Raw genomic sequence first — 19,463 nt, forward strand, 5'->3', positions numbered from 1 at the left:
ACCCAGCCAGGAAGACAGAAAAGCAGAAACCCCTCTCATAAGAGCAGGAGGGTAAGTGAGGCAGGATCACAGATTCAGTACCTTTTAACATTTTACTTTTTGACTCACAAAGAGGTCCTCTCTCCCCTCACTTTCAGACCCCCTGGCCACACACCTCACACATACATGCTCACAGGTCAGGACTGAGGCTGTTCAAATGGCGAGAGGGGGGCCACAAGTTCCCAGGGAGACAGGAATAGCAGGTGCTTCTGGTAAGAAGGAAATAAGTAGGTCCACGTAGGAATGTGTGTAGCCCACAAGGGACCAAAGTCAAAGGGATATTTTTGTACCTACTGCAGCTCTTTTCCTAGCCTCGCCTCAATATCATCACTATCCCAAGGACATCAGACATTCTTAGCTTCCCCATGCATAGAGTTTCACAGAATACATCGACCCTTTTTTCATGGTAGTTCATCTGGAGTGGTGATGTGCATTGTTGTCTGATTAGAGGGAATCCATTGAGCACCAGGGTTCTGTGGGAGGGCTCATAATCACTCTGCTTCCCTTGAGTCTTGAGGCTGCACTCAAAGCTTAATCTTTAGAAAAGAAAGCAATGGAGCAGTTTAAACCAGAACAACAGATTAAGCATGGTCCCACATCTCTAAGTAAGTCCCAAAGAGGGAAAATGCACATAAAGGTGGATCAGCCTTGAGTCAGTAGAGCCCAGGTGTGGTCCTCGGCTGCATGGGCTACTTCCATGAGCATCTGTGTAAGGTCTCTGATTGTTTTATGATACCGGTCTTCCTTTTCAGTTAAACACTTAACTCTACTACACTTTTTGTTTATTCCCCAATGTCTAGAGTGCTGCAGGCTACTCGGTAGAGATAATAAATGTATTTTTAATGAATAAATGAATGAATGAAGGATTTCACTATGGTGTCTTAACGCCAGTGATTCTTACCCTTCTCAGCATTGTGACTCCCTATTATTGTTGCATTTCAAGATGCTGTTTGCTCCTCTGAAACATACTATGAAACGTTATATTAATTTTTAAATTAAGACAAATTAAAATTACTTGCTTTATGAATCTTTAAAAAATGTTTTGCCACCCCCCTGCTTATAAATAACTACAACTAAGTGTCATAAAAGGCAGTTTTTTTTGTTTTTTTGTTTTTAAATTATTTATTTATTTATTTTTGGGTGTGTTGGGTCTTTGTTTCTGTGCGAGGGCTTTCTCTAGTTGCGGCGAGCAGGGGCCAGTCTTCATCACGGTGCACGGGCCTCTCACTGTCGCTGCCTCTCTTGTGGCGCACAGGCTCCAGATGCGCAGGCTCAGTAGTTGTGGCTCACGGGCCTAGTTGCTCCGCGGCATGTGGGATCTTCCCAGACCAGGGCTCGAACCCGCGTCCCCTGCATTGGCAGGCAGATTCTCAACCACTGCGCCACCAGGGAAGCCCCAAAAGGCAGTTTTGACAAGCATCCCCACCTTGCCTGGATTCTGCAGTCCTGCTCTCTTTCTCTTCAAATGGCAGGATTAGTCTCACACAAAATACGATCAGCCCTTGAAGAACTGAGCTCCAGGTGTAGCTCTGTAGGTTATCTCCCTTACCATATTTTGTTTTATTTTGCTTTCTCGTCAATCCATGGACAGAAGCTTAGCCAATACCCAAGCCTGGTTCCTGGATGTCAGGTGCATGAGTGACTTGTTCTTTATAAGGGAAGGACTAATGGTGAAAGAGAGGAAGTTGTGCCACCAAGCCCCACACCCAAAAATGGAGACAAGCCACCTTTCTTTGGGTTTTGGTTTCCTTCAAAATCTAGAATTGCTGCCACTTGTCTTTCTTCCACCGGTTTAAACAAAATGTTTTGACATCCTAGGTGGTGTTCATTAACATGTGCTTTAGAATTTTCTGAAGAATTATAATGGAGTCCTAAAATAAATCAGAGAATTCCAGGGACCTTAAGACCCTAACCTTGTCTTGAGAAAGGGCTGAATCTAAATATCTAAAGCAAACAATTTTATCTATATTTAAAATTTTTTGAAATGCTTGAAAACTTCAGAGAAGTTGAAAGAATAGTACAATGAATACCCACTTACCCTTCACATATGTTCACTAATTGTTATCATTTTGCCACATTTACTTTATATGTATACATCCATTTATTTATTAATATTTATTTTACTGAATCATTTGAAAGTAAGTTACAGAGATCATGACATTTGACCCTTAAATATGTCTCCTAAGAACTAAGATATTCCCTTACAAAACCACAGTACTGTTATCACAACAAGAAATTTAACATTACTATGATCGTATTATCTAATACCCTGTCTGTATTCAAATTCACCAACTGTCCCAGTAATGTACATTATATATATTTTTTCCTGATCCAGGATTCAATCAAGGCTCACACATCACATTTAACTGTCGTGTCATTTCAGTTGCCTTTAATTTAGAATAGGTCCTCATATTTGTGTGTGTGTCTCTTATGACATTTATACTTTGAAGAGCACAGACCATAATATGTCCTGTGAAATCTGGATTTGTCTGATTCTTTCCTCATGATTAGATTCAAGTTAAACATTTTTAGCAAGAATATTGCCTAGGTGATATTGTATACTTCCCATTGCACTGCTGCTGGAGACACATAATGTCAGTTTGTTACATTATAGATGACGCTGAAGTTTGCCTGCTAGGTTTCTCCATTTGGGGACTTCCTTGATGGCACAGTGGTTAAGAATCCGCCTGCCAATGCAGGGGACAGGGGTGCGAGCCCTGGTCCGGGAAGATCCCACATGCCGCGGAGCAACTAAGCCCCTGCGCCACAATTACTGAGCCCATACGCCTAGAGCCCGTGCTCCACGACAAGAGAAGCCACCGCAATGAGAAGCCCATGCACCACAATGAAGAGTAGCCCTCGCTCACCGCAGCTAGAGAAAGCCCCTGCACAGCAACGAAGAACCAACACAGCCAAAAATAAAAAATAAATAAATAAATTTATAAAAAAAAAGAAATAAAGGTACATTATTTGCCCTTTGTAATTAATTAGTAAACTAATAATAAGTAGAGTGATTATTTGAAATCATGGGAAAATCCTGTACTCCCATAGTCTTGCACCCATTGGTTTTAGCATCCACTGATGATCCTTCCTGAATCAACTTTTGCATTGGTGGTTGCAAATGTTGGTTTTTCAAATTCTGTCATTTCTTCTACCTATATAAGCTGGCATCTTTCTTTTCCTCTTCCTCCTTTTACTTTGCATTTACCTATCTTTAATTTTTTATTTTATTGCATTTTAATTTATTCTTTATTTGCAGGTCTTTAAAGAAAAACTTCCCAGCTGTTTATACAATTTATTTTGCATTCAATAAATCATTAAATCCATAACTTTTTTCTTTTAAAATCTAATCAGCCCTCACTCCTGCTACAGCATAAACTCCTTTCTTCACTCTTCCTTGAGTACTATTCCCTGCTACCTGCCTCTCTTCCTTCTCTTTTCCTTTGCATTATCTTCCACCTTTCTGTAACCTCTCTCATTTCTCCAAATCTCAACTCTCTCAGACACTTCCCTCACCAGTGTCTCTGAGGACACAGTCCCAACTGGCTCTGGGATTTCCTTCCACTACTGTTCTAAAATGCTCTTGGGTGTGGTAATGAATGACTGTCAGAAACAGCTTCCTGGCCTCATGCCAGGGGAAGTTAGATTTCACTGTGTGGAGAGGCCCCTTTGGGATCTCACTGAACAGAAACAGCTTAAAATACTAAAGAGATCTGTTTGATTCAAAGCTAAATAAGTAGCTTTTCCTCAATTGACAAGTCATCTGTGAAGTTTAACATTTGAAATCTCAAATGCTTTAGAATTTTAAATTGTAATTAGGTGAAAAAGGTGCATTTTCTCCCTATTCTCATTACCTAAGAGCACAAAAATGGTTTACTCAAACTTTCTACCAAAGATTCCCCTGTGACAATAAGGAAAAAAATTAAAAGAAATGACAGGACTTCCCTGGTGGTCCAGTGGTTAAGACTCTGAGCTTCCACTGCAGGGGCGCGGATGCCGCATGGCGTGACCAAAAAAAAAAATAGAAAGAAAGAAAGAAAAGAAATGGCTTTTCCATCTTAACTCTGACCTTTGTAGAAATGGACTCATAATTAAAGATATATCCCAAGAGATGTTGTATGGGGGTTGTGAACATTCTACTGATAATCAGAGGGAAGACAGGCTTCTCTTTCGTGGACTCAGAACAAGAGAGCAAAAGAGTATAACATCGCAAGGCAGAGTGGATTGCAATTTAGGCAGAGACTAATGAATGGTCAAGAGCACAGGTCCTGGAGTCAGAAGACCTGGATTCAAGTTCTGACTCCACCATTTAATGAGCTTAATGACCTTGAGGGAAGTCACCCTCCCTCTCTGAGTCTTAGTTTTCTCATTAGTAAAAGAGGCAATATAATCGTACTTATAGGCTTGAGTACATGAAATAGAGTGGCTGGCACCAAGTAAACCCTCAATAAATGTTGATTATAATTGTCATTAACAGTTTTGTTTTCCCTTCATCCTAACGTTTTTGAAAATGATCACCTGTACACCTGAGGATATGAGATGTCCTAATATATTCCTATCAAAAGTGAATGTTTTCCTGGGACTTCCCTGGCGGTCCAGTGGTTAAGACTCCATGCTTCCACTGCAGGGGGCACGGGTTTGATCCCTGCTCAGGGAACTAAGATCCCGCATGACACACAGTGCAGCTAAAAAGGAAAAAAAAAAAAGGTAAAAAGTTTACTTTTCTAATGATTTTCCTGGCTTATATTATTATTATTATTTTATTTATTTATTTATTTTGGCTGCGTTGGGTCTTTGTTGCTGCGTGCGGGCTTTCTCTAGTTGCGGTGAGCGGGGGCTACTCTTCGTTGCGGTGTGCGGGCTTCTCATTGCGGTGGCTTCTCTTGTTGCATAACACAGGCTCTAGGGGCGCGGGCTTCAGTAGTTGCGGCATGCAGGCTCAGTTGTTGTGGCTCCCAGGCTCTAGAGCGCAGCCTCAGTAGTTGTGGCACACGGGCTTAGTTGCTCCGCGGCATGTGGGATCTTCCCGAACCAGGGATCAAACCCGTGTCCCCTGCGTTGGCAAGCAGATTCTTAACCACTGCACCACCAGGGAAGTCCCGTATTATTATTATTTTTTAATAATGGAAAACACGGGAAAGGAAACACAGGAAGTCTATAACCCTTAAGAATATAAGCACTGCCACCTCATTTTCATGTAACAGGCAAAGCTGCTGCCTGGGTTGCCATATAAGCCAGGGTGCTGCTAGGGTGAAAAAAACACTTGGAGGCAACAGCCCTTTCTGCTGAGAAGCAGATCGTACCAAGAACATCCTAGACTTTGAGAACCAACAAGTGAATGGAGGAGATATTTCAGCACTGGGGGGCTGAATAAGACAGCCGGCTTGGGGCAATGAGACCTTGTAGTAACCTCTCTCTGATCCTGTTTCCTGTAAAATTGGGATGCCAATAACCTGCCTGTTTAATACTGATATAATCACATTATCTAGTTTCATATATTTCATTTACCACATTCGATTTTCCCCAATTATCCTGATAATGTCCATTATAGTTTTTTTTTTCCTAACCCCGATTCAATCAAGGATCATATTTTGCATTTAGTTGTTATGTCTCTTTATTGTCCTTTAATTTATTTTTATTATTATTATTTTTTAAATATTTATTTATTTTGGCTGTGCCGGGTCTTAGTTGCAGCACACAGGATCTTCGTTGTGGCATGTTTAGTTGTGGCAGGCGGGCTCCTTAGTTGCAGCACGCATGTGGGATCAAGTTCCCCGACCAGGGATCGAACCCAGCCCCCTGCGATGGGAGCGCGGAGTCTTACCCACTGGACCACCAGGGAGGTCCCCTGTTGTCCTTTAATTTAGAACAGTCCCCTCATCTTTGTGTGTGACTTCATTACATTGATATTTTAGAAGCGTTCAGGCCAGCTGTCTTGTGGAATGTTGTGAGGGTGAAATCACATAACAATATTTTTTAAAGCTGTGCTTTGAGCCAGTGAGGCATAACGGTTAAGAACTTGCGCTATGGAGCTAAATTTTCTGGGTTCAAGTTCCAGGTCTACCTCTTACTAGCTGTATAACCTTAGTCAAATTATTATACCTCTTTCTCTCTTAGCCTCATCTATAAAGTGAGGATAATGAGTACCTCCCCACTACTGTGGCGATTAAATAAGTAAATACATGTAAAGTGTTCACAGCAGTCCCTGCACAGTAAGTGCTCATGAACTGTTACTGAAGAAGGCAAATTCTTGTTGTGGGATCTGAGTTTCAAAATCTGTGTGTGTTTAGCTAGAAAAAAAATTCACTCAATTATAAATGATTTTTTTTCAGTGTTTACTAAATGTCTATAATTATGCCAGCTGCTGCAGTAAAAATTTAAAAAACAGCTCCTGAATGGAAAAAAAGAAGTTTAAGATATGATCTGTGATCTCAAACAATTTACTAGTGTGAAATTACTGAAATATGGGAAACAATCAAGGTAGAGTTAAGCACTAACCTGAGTAAACATGAAGTTCATGCTGATAGTTGAGAGAAGGAAGTGGTCTGTGTTGACTGAAATAGCTGAAGAGTGTTTCAAAACTGACTAGTCAGAGAACAGGAGACACGCATTACTCCAGGCAAATGAAACCGCTTGAGCAAAGGAATAATACGGGAGTGAGGGCAGTGGGAAATAAGTACAAACAGAGGCCTGCGGCCAGATTATGAGTGGTTTAAAATCCAGGTACAAGCAACCAGGTCTTCATGCAGGAGGTAAAGGGGGACCATTGTAGGTTCTTGAGAATGTAGTGTTAGCCAAATAGAGAAAAAATTGGGGACGAAGTCTGAGCAAAAATCCTCGCCCAAAGTGTAAGACTACTTTGTCTTTCACCTGAAAGATGTCACGCAGTTGCATGAATGTTCATTTAAAGGTGGGAGGGTTAAGCAATAGACGTGACCCAGAGACGTTCCACCTGGAAATCATGAGCTCGGCCCACGCTCCGAGTGCTTGATGCTTAATCCCAAACTAGAATTTTACTGACTAGTTAACCAACTTTAGCAAATTGTCAGAAGGTGCTCGCTCACCGGTTTTTTATGCTGGTAACGAAGGCCTGGTTTTACTGAGGAACAAACATGGGAAAGGGTGAGAGGAGGGTGAGAAAGTGAAAGGAAGGGGAGAGAGGTGGGGAAGGGTATAGGTGCCAACCGGGCCGCCAGGGTCCGAGCGGAAGGGGGCCAGGGTCGGCGGTCGGGCGGCCCTTGGGGGCCCCCTGGGCCCGCGCCTCGGGCGCTGCGCGTGTGCTCGCGGGTGGGGCGCCCAGCGGCCGCCAGCGGCCAATCCGGGCAGGCGTCCGGGGAGGGGCGGGGCTTGCCGGCTCTGGCTCCGCGAGTCCTTCTTTTTGCACACACACGAATACAAAGAGCCATACGACCTTCGGGTATCCTTTTTCCATTTTTTTTCTCCTTAATCTTGTGTGTGTTTTCAAATTTTTTTAAAAAATAGAGATCTGTGGCAATGCTGGGGTGAGGAAACTTGCTAAGGGGAATGTGCGCTTTTCCCCATTTCTTTTTCTGTCTCTCTTCCTCTTTCTTCTTCCTGGTCAAGGTTTTAAATATACCAAGAAGTTGAGAAGCAGGATGGCCGTGTACAACTGTTTGCAGCCAAATTTATAGAGATTTTTTTTCTTTTTGCTATCACATTTTAAGAACTGGTAAATTTTTATGGTCAGGGGAATTTAAAAAATTTAGCCTCTTGGGAAGTGTAGGTTTCTTTTTTTAAGCGGGATGAAGGGATAATGTAAATTTCTGCCACAGGCAACGTCGAAGGAAGCGGAGATTTGAGACTCCCTCACAAAGCTGTTTGCGTGCGTTTTACACACCCTCCCCCAGAACCAAAACCAAGTGGCTTGAATGTGGCAATTGTCCAAGGCCAATAGGTTAAAAATGTTTGGATTTTATAATTGTGACACTCATTTCCCGGCGGGGGAGGGGGGTCAAAGCCCTTCTTACAGTGTGTCTTACACACATTTTTCATGAGAACATTGTGTGTGTGTGTGTGTTTCTTTAAGCAAATAATTTCGTAAAGATTTATCTTGGGGTTTTGTGCTTTGTGTATATGTACAGTATGTGTATATGTGCCATATCAGATTTTGTTTTCAAAAGCGATTGCCTTTGGTTTTTTGTGTGCAAAGTAGCCCCTAGGATGTAGATTTTTTTCTGTTGTGTTCCCAAATGTGATCTAGACAGGATTTCATGTGCAAATTAAAGCTTAGAAGAAATCCTATGCATAGAATTACTTAGGCATTTTCATTCCATGTGCATTTACTGTATTTTCTGCTCTTCTTCTAAAGTATCAGATTAGTGAATAATTAAATAATTGCCAAGGAATATGCAGTCCATGTGGCAAATGAGGGTAGGCAATTTATTGAGTCTGTGGTTTAAAGCCTTCTTTAGTGACTGTTTTGCCTAAGTGGTTTTGCTTTTTATTGTCTCACGTTCTTAAATGTACAGCTGTGTATATTTTGGCCTTTATGTGTGGTTTGGTTGGTGTGTTCAGAAGGGAAGTTCTCTCTTGGCTTTTTGACAAAATGGTCGTTGATAGGTTGGGATTTGTTTGAAAAGCTTCACAGCTGGCAAAATATCAGGAAAATAATCCAGTCAAGTCCAATTCTCAAAAACTGTTCATGGTGGTGGTGATGGGGGAGGCGCCAAGAGGAGGCAAAGGCAAATAATATATGGGAGGGATAAGAAATGCATTTTGGTTATCATGTCGGATTTTTAAAATGAAAAGCCTTCTCCCCATGCCACGGAGAGAAGTGTACGAATTAGAGAACAACGGGCTCAGAACAGCACCTCCGGTTGCAGGAGACGTATTCTCACTTTATTCTGTTACAGAACCACTGTCTCCTATTAGGACTCATACGGAAAATATTTATAGTCAAATCTCTATTGGCAGATTGGAGTGAAAGCATAGGAGGTATATGGGGTGATGAGGGAGAAACTGGAATGTCACAAGTGAAGTAGCGACCAGGAGATAAAAAAAGATCTACTGTAGGGTTCAAAATTTCAGGACAACAAAACCTGTGTGATAAAACAGTTCCATTCCCCACCTCGCGTCCCACTCAGTTTCAAGCAGTATTTAGGACACCTAACAACGGCGATTAAACTGTTTGTACAGGTCTTGACATTCACTATAATGAAAGTAGCCCGTGTGGGCTCTCTGGGTTTATCTGTATTGAGTGCATTTTTATTCCCTAACAATACAAGTCAGATCAGTCTCAAACGTGGATCATTCCACAAGTTTAGGCCTGCGTATCTTTGAAATCTAGTCTGTCTAGTGACCTTTGTGATGGCAGCAATGTTGGGAATTTTTAATGGAGTTTTGCTCTTAGTCTTTTTCGCCTCACTGCAGGTCTTCACGTATACTTTTTACCTTCTCGGAAAACAGAGAGTTCTTCTAGAGCAGTATACACAGCCCAAGCCCCTGTCTTCCTATGCTATTTGATTTTTAGTAGGATTTTAGGCTCAGAGCCAATGTCCTTGCTTTGCATTTCTTTGTAAGAAACAAAATTCCTCCCACGAATATATCGTTGGCTTGGCCCTCCTACCAAAGCAAAGCTAAACTCGGTTGGTTTTGCTTGGGAATCCGCGGGGCCCCTCGAGATGAAAACTTCTTTGAAGTAAGGGCAGCTGCCACCTTGCTGAAAGATCTGCAGCTGAGGCCGGCAGGAACGAAAAGCCTTCTGCCACCAAACGTATGAGGCCGACTTGTGGCCACTGTACCTATAATTGTGTACACGCAGCTTTGTGAGCAGCAGAGAACAAAAGCGAGTAAACAAAAAAAAAGCAAGCTAAAGATGGCGTCTAACGGCTTTCAAAAAGCCTCGCAGTCGTGTCCCTCCCTGAAGAGGCCCCTCCCCTCCCTGGCTTGTTGAGTGATTGTGGATTGCGGCCAATAACGTCCCAGCCCTGCTCCGCCTCATCGTCCAACCGCCAATCACCGGGAGCCCGGAGACTGGCGGGGCGGGGCCTCCCCGCGTGCGCGCGCGTTGGCCGGGTACACGAGCCGCGCATCGGTCGTCCCTGGCCGCCCGCGCGCCTTTCTTGGCGCCCCTCAGTCAGGTGGCGTGGCGCGCGGGGCACACGCGGTGGGACACGCTTAGGGCCGCCAAAGCGGGATCGCCGCGGGAACTCTCCCGCCATACTCCCCCCAAGCCCTCCGAGCTTTTTTGGCCACGTAGTCTACCCACGGTGACCCAGCGAGATCCCCGGCCGCGCCTCGGCCAATCTGCTGTCTGCGGCCTTCTGAGGAACACCCCTTTCCCAGGACACCCAGGGCACAGTCTACCGGGGGGCTCAGTGGCGGGTCGCCCTGTTCCTTGCGGCCTCGAGGGCGGAGCTCAGCTCTGTTCTCCCTTGCGCCGCTGTGTTCACCCTGCCTGTGGCTGAAACACACGCTCTCTTCGGAAATTGTTCTGCTGTCCCGCGTGCCCACTTTGTCATCTTTGACTAATATTTAATCAGCTAACATTTACCGAGGGCTCGCTGGGCACACGATACAGCTTTAGGAGCTAGTTTTTCATTTTTCAGTTTCTCCAGAAATGCAGGAAGAGTCATTTACGTCAGGCACATGGATATGAAAACCTTAAACCGGTAATTTTAATCTCACCAAGTTGCATTTTAGCACATGTAAAGAAAAAGGACAGTGCTGTACTGGGTTAAAAACTCTGGTACTACTATACAAACATACTTGGAATTTTCGGATTACGTGGGATCCTTTTCTTAGGACCTCATTCTGCCCTCTGGGTCTACATCTTTTTTACCCCTAGAAACGAGGTCTTAGATTTTGTTTTTTTTGTAGATCCTTAGGTGGGTCAGTCTTTAAAAATGTAGAAAAATACTGTTTTTTGGTATTTACTTACCTGCTCTTGTGTGATAAGGAGCTCATGTCTGATAGAAATAGGTTTTGAGAGGACCTTCTATCCGGTGAGCCATTTTGCACCTTCAAGTGGGGTAGAAGGGCTGACCGGCACAGCAGGAACTTTAAGTGGCCATTTTCCTTTTTTATTTCTTAAAATGAAGATTATGGTATCAGTTGCTATGCTTTCAGTAATCACATTTAAGGAAGTCCATTGCTAGCATGACCCGGAATGAGTCAAGGGCCCATTATAAAAACATATATCATCTGAGTGATACCATATCCTACACACCTATTAAACAGTGGGAAAACTTTTATTTTTCATAGTTTGGAGGTGAACTCAGTCATGCAGAAAATTCAAACTCAGAATGGGTTGAAGGAAGCAGGGGAGCTGCCAAGGGTATGATATATTTAGTTCTAACAAAAATACATGTCTTGGGAGGAAAGGGATAGTTAAGATTATGGACAGTCTCACCCTGAGCTGTCTGTCTAAAGAAGATGAGTTTGCTTTCTTCTTTATCTAAATATTTATTTAAAAAAACACAAAATTTTTGAAAAGTACATTTTCTAGGCTCCTTTCACATGTATTAAAATTAGACCAATACAGAATGAACCCCAAACACACAGATTTTATGTCAACTTAAGTTTGACAGCTGCTGTCATTTTGTGTTGGCAACTCATCATAGGATTGAAGATCTTTTTCTTAACATTCAATTCTAAAAGTTGATAGCATTTTGCAAAAGGCATGTATGTTATTCAGTGGTGGTCAATCTTAGTTTATTCCTGTTGTTTCTTTCTTGAACAAGAATGCAAACTCTTGGTTTTAGAATAAATCAGCAATCTGAAGTTGCGAAAGTTGACAGTATTAATGTTTAATAATAATGGTATAGACACTGCCTGAATAATTTACTCCAGTTAACTGTTGCTTTGCCAGACATAACATGGATTGCTTCATGGGCTATTATATTAAACAGTTATACATTTTGAGAGGTAAAATAAAGATACCATAATAAAGTTTAGCTATGTTAATAATGTTGGCAGGGTTAAATGGGCTTTAGAACCTTAAAATAGTGATAGAAAAAAGCAAGAATGATTAATTATGGTAGGTCTGGAGTGTTAGACAAGAAGAATTTAGCAGGTTGTAGCAACAGATAATGCAGCACTATCTATAATAAAGTTCTTTTATCAGTTTGAATTATTCAGACTGAGAAAAGTCTGTAAAGTAAAAAGAGTGTCTCAATAGCATATATCTTTGTCTTGCTCTCTCCACATCAATGAATCTTGGCCCCTGAGTTCATCTTTTTCTTCTCTGCAGCCTCACGGAAGAGCTTGCTTTCCTCCCTTCTCACATTGCGCGAATCCTTGCTAGAAGAAAACTTAAATCCTTTCCTAATATGTTCATCCTTTCCTTTTTCACTGGCCTTTTTCTTTCTGCTTTTTAAACATACTGAGGCTCTAGTGCCCTTTCTGACTTCCTATTTCCTTCCTTTCATAACTAAACTCTAGAAAACTTGACTTCATGTCTTGCTTCCATTTTCTCTCCATCACGTTCTCTTTCGTCTACTGCATAGTATTACTTTCACTACAAAAAATACCTCTCTGGTCATTGCCAGTGACCGTCACAGACAAATAAAATGTATTTCCTTAATTTGCATCTTTTTTAACCATTCTACTGCACTTGTCACAGTTGATTGGATCCACTTTCTTTTTTTTTTTTTATAAGATTGTTTTATTTATTTATTTTTTTGTATATTTTTTTGGCTGTGTTGGGTCTTCGTTTCTGTGCGAGGGCTTTCTCTAGTTGTGGCAAACGGGGGCCACTCCTCATCGCGGTGCGCGGGCCTCTCACCATCGCGGCCTCTCCCGTTGCGGGGCACAGGCTCCAGACGCGCAGGCTCAGCAGCCGTGGCTCATGGGCCCAGTCGCTCCGCGGCATGTGGGATCTTCCCAGACCAGGGCTCGAACCCGTGTCCTCCGCATTGGCAGCAGATTCCCAACCACTGCGCCACAAGGGAAGCCCCACTTTTTTTCTTTTTAATAAATTTACTTATTTATTTTTGGCTGCGTTGGGTCTTCGTTGCTGTGAGTGGGCTTTCTCTAGATGCGGTGAGCGGCGGCTACTCTTTGTTGTGGTGCACAGGCTTCTCATTTCTCATTGCAGTGGCTTCTCTTGTTGCGGAGCACAGGCTCCAGGTGCGCGGGCTTCAGTAGTTGCTGCACGCGGGCTCAGTAGTTGTGGCTCACGGGCTCTAGAGTGCGGGCTCAGTAGTTGTGGCTCACGGGCTCTAGAGTGCAGCCTCAGTAGTTGTGGTGCACAGGCTTAGTTGCTCTGTGGCAATGTGGGATCTTCCCAGACCAGGGCTCGAACCCTTGTTCCCTACATTGGCAGGCGGATTCTTAACCACTGTGCCACCAGGGAAGTCCCTTGACACTCTACTTTGGCTTTCATAACACTCTTTTCCTCCCACCTTACTGACCATTCTTCTCTTTTAATGAAGCCTCTTGCAAGGATTGGCTCGAAGTGCTGTCCTTGGCCTTTGCCAAGGACTTTGTATTTACTCCTTGGAGAGCTCATTCACTCTCTGAGGTTCAAATATAACCTCCTGCTAAAGTTTCCAAATCTGCATTCCAGCTCTGACCTTCCTCTTGTTTTTGTTTTTCAGTCCTAGCCAGTTGCTTTCAGAACATTCCATTTAAAGATGCTGCCATCAGTTTGAAATTTAACGTGTTGTATAAATACACATCTTCTCAAACATGCTGGTGCCTCCTCTCAGCTTCCTCATTTCTATCATTCTGTCAGTGGTACCATCTTCTTACCCTCAGGTTTATAATCTTGAAGCTGTCTTTAACCAATCTCTATCCCCCACATTTATTAAGTTAAGAAATATGATCAGTCCTTCCTCCAGGATGTTGAACCTTCATATCCACAACGCTGATTCTCATCACTTCTCTCCAGGATTAAACAGTCTCCTAACCTCTAACTGTTCCACTTTAGTTATCTAAGACAGGGGTCAGCAAACTATAGCCTGTAATCTTAGGTCTGGCCTGCCACCTGTTTTTGTATGGCCCATGAGCTAAGAATGGCTTTTATATTTTTTAATGTAAATATTAAATGTAATTTGTGACATTTCTGTGTCCATAAATAAAGTTTTATTGGAACACAGCCATGCTCATGTTTATGTATTGCCCATGGCTGCTTTGTGCTACAATGGCAGAGTTGAATAGTTGTGACAGAAACCACATGGCCTGCAAAGCCTAAGTTATTTACTATCTAGTCCTTTACAGAGAAAGGTTTGCGGACCCCTGCTCTAAGAGTTTCCTTAACTTGATTTTCAAAGTCCTCTGTCAGGTTTCTGTACCTTTTATATAAGCCCTTTTGCTCTGATCTCTCACATGTACCCTATTAATTCTGTTATGTTTGTTTTTTTCCTCTCACTTATCTATCACGTCTTCTTACCACCCTCCCAGTTCATCCTATATCTTGCTCAAGGCTCAGTTGTAGGTTTTTCTTCGATAAGCCCCCTTCCACATGATTTCATTCTGTTGATCTTTCTATTATTTTGAACTAACTCCTCAAGATTTTTTTAGTCTGTACCATATTTTTAGGCACGTGTATATTTTGACTCGTTCTTTAGACATTCTATTCTCACAGGCACTGTAAGCTCCTTGTGTGTAGGGACTTTGTCTTCCCTCCACTTGAGTACTTGGAGGTGGCAATCCATTTTGGTGACTCATCCTTTAGCATGGCCTTGCTTATAGAGAATTTTTAGAAACACATTTTTTTTGTTGTTTTTAACTTGCTCATCTCTAATGGGGATATATGTAGCTAATGATATTAGTGTTTTGTTTTTAATAATTTATCCAGCATTTGAATTGGTGTCTGGTTAGTAAATATCACAATGTGAAATGTTCCTTTAATACCTGCCAACTCCAGTTTCCTCATGCTTTTATTTCAGTGTCTTAGAGCTTATGTGGGAGACTCTAGCAGGAGCCAGGGAAACTAAGTCAGCAGTAATATCCATAGGAACCCCAAAAGAGTTATTTGAATGCCCATTATGTTACATTGCACTGTTCCAGGTTTTTGTAGACAGATTAATTCAAGAAAACACCTATTTGTTGCCCTGAATGTGACATTCTAAAATGGACATAGTTAGGTAATACACAAAGTCGAAAAGCAGAAAGAAATTGAGGGACAAAATTATAGAGCAGATAGTATCGTGATATTTTATGTCAACACAAATATGAAAATATATTTAGTATTAAAAACTAGCAGAGTTGAAATTATCCTTAGTCTAAACCAGGTCATGATAGTAAGTAAATTACAAATACTCTGTTTTCTCAATACCTTTCTAATTTGCATCACAAAAGGTTTTGTACTGATAAATGCGTCTTTGTAGACTTGAATTCATTTTTTCTTAGAAATGTGATATTAAATTTAGAGGGGAAACTCCCCAAATTCTATTTCAAGCCATTGTTTGTTTGTTTTTTTTTTCAAGATTAGGACGTCAGGATGGATGTCCAGGATGGGAACACAAAAGGTTTCAGGAATCTAGCTGTTATGTGTGGAGGACTGACTGTGTGCCAGTATTCTGTAGGTGCCTTTATATATATTATATACAGTCTTCACAAAAACACTCAAAGTAGGCAGAGATGAGAACACTGGGGCTCAGAAAAGGGAATTATATGCCCAAGTTCACACAGCCCATTTTAGTGCTGTTTTGGGAAGATTACCTAAGAAAGACCATTTAAGGGGAGGGAGGGGCTCAAGGCAGGCACAACGCTGGCAGGGGTAAAGGCCTCCTGCAAGAAAGAGTGAGTTTTTGGGGCAAGAGCATTGCAGTTGTCAATTTGATCCCAGGAAGTGTACCCACCCGGAGTCCCAACATGATGCATCTTCATTTCTTTTTTTTTTTAATTTTTAAAAATTGAAGTATAGTTAATGTAAATTATATGTTACAAATGTACAATATAGTGATACACAATTTTTAGAGGTTGCACTCCATTTATAGTTATTATAAAATATTGGCTACATTCCCTGTGTTGTACAGTATATCCTTGTAGTTTATTTTATACATTATTTATTTATTTATTAAAAACAGTTTTTTTAACTGAAGTATAGTTGATGTACAGTATTATATAAGTGACAGGTCTTAATTTCTTGTTGTACAAATCCTGAACCCAAGTGGTATATTACTGTTTACATAATTTTCTTTTTCTCACAACATCCATGTTTCAGATTAAACTCTGCATGATGTTGGTTTTAAAAAAGTTAAAAACCCCGCTGGAGCATGTAGGACCTTATTTAGGAAAGAAAAGGATATATTAATGATTCATCCACAAATTGACCTGGGAATCGCTTAGTGCTTTCCTTTAACCTTTCGTTTTAATTTGACTTTAACCTTTATTTTTTGTTGTTGTTGTTTTTGTTTGTTTGTTTTATTTATTTTTGGCGGCGTTGGGTCTTCGTTGCTGCGAGTAGGCTTTTCTCTAGTTGTGGAGGGGGGGGCTACTCTTTGTTGCAGTGCATGGGCTTCTCATTGTGGTAGCTTCTCTTGTTGCAGAGCACGGGCTCTAGGCACGCGGGCTTCAGTAGTTGTGGCACGCAGGCTCAGTAGTTGTGGCGCACAGGCTTTGTTGCTCCGCGCCATGTGGAATCTTCCTGGACCAGGGCTCGAACCCATGTCCCCTGCATCGGCTGGCGGATTCTTAACCACTGCGCCACCAGGGAAGTCCTAACCTTTAGTTTTTTAGGTTTAACTATGCCTTCCAGTGACCCTAGTGATAAAGAAGCAGTAAATGGATTTAAGTTCTTACAAGATGTGAATATCTAGCACAGAAAAGCATTTCTTCGATATAAAGGGTAGAAAAAGCAAATTAAAGACTATTCTTTAATAACCAAATGTAATTAAAATGCATTGTCAGATTTACATTTTAGTACCTCAGAGGCATTGATATTGCCTGTTTCTGAAATGAGATTGCTGACTCAAAACAAACAAACAAACAAACCATATCTCGGAATGTGGAAAATTCTCCTAATCTCCTCCTCTCCTTTTAGTTGTGATGTTATGATATAATTTACAGGGTAAGATAGAATTGTATCTCTTGAGGAAATTGTAAACACACTTAAGATTTTGTCACTTAGGGAGCTTCAGGCAGAAAGTTTCTTTTTTCTGTAATCAAGTGTCATTTAGAAAATGACAATATGAAGTTCCTTGGAGTGTTCTCGGTTGTACAAACCAACCCTCCCACGCTTTTTTTTTCCTCCTGAAGTAGCTTAGTTGCTTAACTACAGTGATTCAAAAGAGAGGCAGTTTGGCTTATCATTGATATTCTGGTCTCTCCTTTTGGGGGCTGGTTGTGTGGGTAGAGTGGCAGCATGTAGCTACTTAGACAATCCCGTTCAGCTCTGCCTCTCCCTTAAGCAGCATGAGAAGTGGAGTTGAGGGGCCCCAGAAGTGATTTCTCTAGGCTTCCAGCTGGAGGATTCAGAACAGCTAGTTTCTATTGAAGAGGCTGTAGGCCCAGGTGTACAAAGTGTGAGAGTAGGGGGCTGTGCAGCCCTGGTTACTGCAGCTCAACTCTCCTATCCAGCTTTTCCTTTCATTTCCCTGCCCACCCCCAAAACATTAATGATATAATAGTGTGAAGTTGGCAACATGTTGGGGGCTGCATTGATTGGCCTTTTCCTTGTTTAGGAGTCTTACTCTGAATGCATCTGTATGCAAATTATAGAGACGGTAGAATCATGATTTTTTATGTCAACAAAAAGTGGTATCAGTTCAAACACACACACACTAAACTGAAAGTAGCCATAACTGGATTCTGCTGTCTTCCCCTTACCTTGAAAAAGATATATAAGTTCTCTGCATGTCTCTTCTCTGGCCCTGGGTTAACATGTGTTTCCTAGAGCTGTTGTGTGGATGAGATTAACCTACATGAAGTGTTCTGAACTCCTTAAGGAATGATGTCAAAGCAGTAAAATGCAGTACTGTTTTTACAGGCAAGATAGAGAGACAGAGAAGACAGATCTACATTTTCTTCCTTAATATTCTGATCTTTCCAGATGCCCGTGGGTCCTTTTGAGTCCCATCTCTGTTCCTTAGCTTGGAGTGGTCGGGAATTCCATGCCTTCCACCCTCTGAAACTGTGTTCCTCCCGAAGGCCTGTGTAGGCCCACCCTTTTGGGAAGGGGTGAGTGTGACCCCCAGTGTGCTGAGCTAGGGCAGCACAGGATCTGCACAGAGAAGAAGGCCCTCTGCTCCACAGCCCGAGGAGAGGCAGCCATGGACTGTGTGCGCCTTCAGGGCTAGCCCACTCCTCCTTCACAGAACCCAGCCCCGGGGGGCCCAGGCTGCTCCGACCACCCTCCATGAAAAAGGAGAGTGAATCCAAAGAGGCCAGAGCTTCGTGCGGTCCGGTCGACTGGGGACACTTTTGGAGCAGTCCAGCAGCGTGAGCACGGGCCTTCCTGCCTCTGCCACCATGTCCTTCAGCGCCACCATTCTCTTCTCCCCTCCCAGTGGCGGCGAGGCCAGATGCTGCTGCTGTGCCTGTAAGAGCGAGACCAGCGGGGGCAGCACAGGCTGTCAGGGCGGGAACCCTCCTCCCAGCACCCCGATCACGGTCACCGGACACGGCCTGGCCGTCCAGAGTTCAGAGCAGCTCCTGCATATTATCTACCAGCGGGTGGATAAGGCCGTGGGTCTGGCTGAGGCTGCGCTGGGTCTCGCCAGGGCCAACAACGAATTGTTAAAACGTCTCCAGGAGGAAGTGGGTGAGCTGAGGCAAGGGAAGGTGCCCGTCCCCGATGAAGACAGCGAGAGCCGGGCTCACGGCTCCCCACCCGAGGAGCCCGGGCCCCTCAAGGAGAGCCCCGGAGAGGCAGACAGGGCCGTGCCGGCCGGGGAAGAGGAGTGTGACAGCGTGGGCAGCGGCGTGCAGGTGGTGATCGAGGAGCTGCGGCAGCTGGGAGCGGCCTCAGCTGGGGGGCCTGGGCCCTTGGGCTTCCCGGCCGCTCAGAGAGACGTACGGCTCCCGGGATGCGCCCTGGCTGCAGGCGAGGGGCCTCCGATGCTCGACCCCGTGAGTACGCAGCGCAGGACACTAGCGGGGCTGTGCTTCTGTGCTCTTCCCGGCCTCTTTCTCTTCTCTTCTCTCCATCCTTCAGCCTTTCTTTCGGTTGTATCTGTGACAAAACAGCACGGTACCCAGTTTCCTTTGCCGGCAGGTAGAGTCAGCCCTCCTGGTTTTTTGGGGTTTTGTTTTTGGGTTTTTTTTTTTTTTTTTGGTACCGTGGCCTCTCCGGCAGAAGGTCATTTTCTGGCGTGAGTGGTGTCGGGGCAGTGGTACTGCCCTCCCTCTCTGTCGCTCTGCATGGCACCTTCTCCACAGCTGCCTTGGCTGCTCCGTGGGTTCTGCCTCTCCTGGCGAGGATGCCTGCTGAGCACAGACGGCTCATTCATATTTGATCACGGGCCCTCTGCTTGCCAAGAGGAATTCAGGACTAAGAGAGAGTTGGGGATGTGAGG

At 43.3% G+C, this 19,463-nt stretch overlaps 1 long non-coding RNA gene and 1 pseudogene across 2 annotated transcripts; one reads left to right on the forward strand and one right to left on the reverse strand.

Annotated features, from left to right (window-relative positions):
- Nucleotides 1–1,124: 1,124 nt before the first annotated feature.
- Nucleotides 1,125–7,198, reverse strand: LOC309622276. The gene is made up of 2 exons (XR_014240662.1): nucleotides 7,104–7,198; nucleotides 1,125–6,624 (listed from the first exon to the last, which is right to left on the reverse strand). It is a non-coding gene; the product is annotated as an uncharacterized lncRNA (long non-coding RNA).
- Nucleotides 7,199–7,406: 208 nt separating this feature from the next.
- LOC309622275 (uncharacterized protein C14orf93 pseudogene) lies at nucleotides 7,407–19,446 on the forward strand (annotated as a pseudogene). Its single transcript, XR_014249460.1, has 2 exons — nucleotides 7,407–7,456; nucleotides 17,999–19,446. The product of XR_014249460.1 is annotated as an uncharacterized protein C14orf93 pseudogene (transcript).
- The last annotated feature ends 17 nt before the right edge of the window (nucleotides 19,447–19,463 follow it).

The sequence above is a fragment of the Balaenoptera borealis genome (assembly GCF_965194805.1).
Source record: "Balaenoptera borealis genome assembly, contig: HAP1_SCAFFOLD_1977, whole genome shotgun sequence".
Classification (NCBI taxonomy): Eukaryota; Metazoa; Chordata; class Mammalia; order Artiodactyla; family Balaenopteridae; genus Balaenoptera; species Balaenoptera borealis.